Consider the following 3,835-nt stretch of genomic DNA (forward strand, 5'->3'; position numbering starts at 1 on the left):
CTGGTTGAACTAGAGCAGGTCTTTTAGAAAAAAATCCAATCCTGGTGTTTAAAAATTTCCGATGATGGAGAATCAGCCATGATCCTTGGTAAATTGTGATTTCTTAATTTTCTCTCCCCCTGCTTCTTCTCCCTTCCTGGCAGTTACCCCTTGAACTCTACATACACCTCTAAGTTTTCTGTTGTCTCAGTGTAAGTCGTGCATATGTAGCTTTCTTCCTCTCTCCAATCCTCAGTCATTTTTATAGCCTTTGCTCTCAGCCTGTCAATACATCGTCACCAAGGTGTCCAAAATGGAATGTACCAATCCAGGCTGGGACATTATGCCTGTCCATAGGCTGCCCCAAGCAGTTTACAGAAGAAGCTCTCGTTTCTTTCTTCCACTGTATCTGAACGAATAAATGTAGAAATATAGTTTTTCTTTGATCATATTTATATTATTTTAGGAAGTAAACAGAAGGGACTGATGCTGTAGTAATGAATGTTACAGTGAAGTTTCTGTGTTCCTAAAAGACAATTTGATTCTTGATTGTGATGTTGAGGGCATGGGGGATCGTACCAGGCCCAAGAAGACTTGGAGATTTTTGTTAGGAGGGGGCTTTTAAGCTAGCAGATAAAGGCATAACCAGATGGAGTGGGTCTCAGCTGAAGCTAGACCAAATCTGCTTCAAAATAAGAAGCACATTTTTACCAGTGAGGATAATGGAACTACTGTACTTACCTAGTGATGTGGCAGGTTCTCCATCACATGAAGTCTTTTTTTTTTCAATTTAGAAACAGTTTAATTTACAAATGCACTTTTACAAAGGATATTACAAAAATAATCAAACACTGTGCTAAACATCCGCTGACTTGCATTTGGTTACAATGACAGGAAACTGGTCTTTCTGAACCTCATTTACATTAGGAAGTTAATGTCTCTAGCAGACCCTCTATTCTTTTTACATTTTTATTGCATTCCAATTGCGGAATGAGGCTTTTTAGTCCTCCTTTGACTTTATTTGCCACTTCTTGATCTGTGCTTCCGAGAAGGCAACATAGAATCATGGCACCTCGATTTACTTCTGCCCAGGACTTCATATTCTTAATGGTGACACATTCCACCAATGTTCTTCCAAAACATCCTTCTCTTCCATTAGCTCTCATTTTTTCATCTTGCTCTATTAACCATTTCAGAACCAGATGGCCTGCTGGATGCTCTGCCATGTGAAGCTGCCCATCTTTGCCACCTGGAACCAGCTCTTCTGCTGCCAAACTAGCAATTGCATTCATGGCAGGCTGGACATCACCAAGAGCAGATCCTAAAATATCAGCCACCAAGACGCACATAGTTTTGTCCATCACCACTTCTTGGGCATGTTCTTGCAGATAACCTAACAAGGCTGGGGAAATGGCTTCTGAAAGTTCGCAACGGCGGACGTCTGAATCTTTTTTACTGTAAGCATTTCCTTCTCCCTGTTGCAGAATTTTGATGATCTCTGGTAAGAAATGTGCAGGATCCCTTGGACTTAGCAAGTACAACAGGACCCTCCTTCCATATTTGTTGTTTATAATATTGGGCAAAGAACCACTTATCTCAGATATGATTAACTGTTTCATGAGCCTGGTATCATCAATGCAATCAAATGCTGCCAGCAAGACCATGTGAGAGAATTCACCAGTAGCTATTTTTTCAACATATGTCTTCATGGTTTTCATAATGATTTCCTGTCCTTGGGTGTACCATGCCATAAAGCATGCATGGCTACTTGGGCTCCATCATGTGTATGTGCCAGGTAGATTACTGCTTCTCTGATTGCTTCCAGCATTTCAGATCTTTGTTTTGGGAGAGCATGGATGAAAAAGTCCATAAATACTTTATGTACCAGTGAGTGTTTTATCATAGCCTCTTTTTGTGCCATTGGGGTAAGAATCTGTTTCATTTCATCCATAATGACCTCTTGCTTTTCAGGATGAGCCTCTAATACTTTGTCCAGTGTAGGGTGAACTGGGGACTTGTAAACTTGGAATGTATTCCCATAGAGCTCTTCTGTTAGCATGTTCCTTTTTCTCCAGAATGGCTTTATCATTGTATGCATACTCTACCACAGCAGATGCTTCAGAATGGCGGAGCATTTTTTTTACCTCACCATTAAAGCTTTTAATTATTTCTGCAACTTGTGGTTTTGTTCCATACATAAGAAACTTCTTGACAATATTTCTGGAATATTTGGATTTGCTCAATTCTAGTAGGCTATCTTTTCATTCTTCAGATATCTCTTGCCTTTGCTTGTTGTTGCCATACTGACTGAAACATTGGATAACTCGTGTTGAGTCATGTGCAAATGCCATAGTTTTAATTTTCCCCTGAAGCAGTTTATGTAGTTCATTTATTAGCTTCTGTCGCTTCTCCTTGTCACAGTTTTTCCTTCTCACACTTTCCCATATCTGTTTTGATTTGAAGATTATATCATAATTTGTTTTGTCATTTAATGGTCTGCCCTGCTTTAATTCCTCCTTTTTCTTTTGAAAATCATTCCATTTAGGTTTCTTAAGTGCTGACCTCCCCTCCTTACTCTCCTGGAGTTTTCTCTTCCTAGTGAACTTTTCTGTTGCTGCTTACTCTTGAATTGTTTCATATTTGCCTTACCAAGTGTTTTGTTTCCTTTCTCAGACTTCTTGGGTCTGAACTTCGGCTTTCCTTCTTCATCTCCTTTGCTGTGAAACTTCTTTGGTGGACCAGAATCATTGTCTTTCTTAAATTTATGTTTTCTTTGTGGTGCTTTTCCATTTTTCCCCTTGAATCTCTTTTTACCTTTGGCTTCCATAGCAGTGACACGAGGAGGGATGTGAAGTAGGAGAAGGCAGAGCTCTGCTGGACAGGTGCAAGAGGCAGGACCCAGACGTTTGTGGGCAAGGAAGCCAGGCATGAACGGTGCTGAGCGGGGTATGAAATCGGGGGTGACGCCAGCGATTAAGGGCTTTGCAAGCTGCAGGATTTCAGAGCACTCAGCGCAGGACACCTGCGCGGTATCACTCGTCAGACGGGCCAGGCGCAGCGCGTGTCCCAGGAGTTTCTCAGCGGGCCCTGTCCTCTCACCTGCCCCCGCGAGACGGACACCGAGGGATCCCCACGGGCAACCTCAAGATCCCGCTAGCGCTGTAGAGCCGGCCGGGCCGGGCCAGGCCTAGCAGGGAGGTCGCGGGGGTTAGGGGGGACTCACCCCTCCCTGCACGTGACCCCCACAATGGGCAGCTTGCCCCAGTGGCCTCACTGAAGTCTTGATATCAAGATTCGATCTCTCTCTAAAAGATATGTTCCGTCTCTGAAATTCTCTGGTCTGTGCTTTGTAGGAGGTCAGATGTGATTAAAACCTTTCTGGCCTTTAAAAGCTTTGATCTCACAGATCTCAGAATAACAGTAAACAGTTATACAGAGAAGATTAATCAGTAAAGGATGCAGGAATGTGAATGGTGAAAGCACATTTTTTCCCCTTGGTATAGACTCGGTCCTTTCATGTTAACAAAAATGATCTCTTGAGCAAAGCTGGTTTTGGATGTTTCCTCAAAGAGTTCTGAGATGGAGGGTGACAGTAGGGTGACCAGATCACACAGGTGAAATATCAGGACGCGGGGTGTGTGTGTGTGGGGAAAGCTGCCAGAGCTTCACGCCCAGCCCCCCCGCACCAGCTTGCCTCTGTTCCATCTCCAGTGATACATCGGGATCTAATTCCGGGGTTAGGAAGATTTCAGAAGAGAGATAAAGAGGAACGACCCAGCACGTGCATTACCGTGGTGAGGAGGGCACACAAAGTGCCATCGCATCTCCTTTTGTACCAGTTCTTCTGACACACGCA

General features: G+C 43.3%; 1 pseudogene; it reads right to left on the reverse strand.

The window, feature by feature from the left end:
• Positions 1–902: 902 nt before the first annotated feature.
• On the reverse strand, positions 903–2,814 carry LOC115653468 (annotated as a pseudogene).
• Positions 2,815–3,835: the final 1,021 nt, after the last annotated feature.

The sequence above is a fragment of the Gopherus evgoodei genome, chromosome 6 (genome assembly GCF_007399415.2).
Source record: "Gopherus evgoodei ecotype Sinaloan lineage chromosome 6, rGopEvg1_v1.p, whole genome shotgun sequence".
In the NCBI taxonomy this organism is placed as follows: domain Eukaryota; kingdom Metazoa; phylum Chordata; order Testudines; family Testudinidae; genus Gopherus; species Gopherus evgoodei.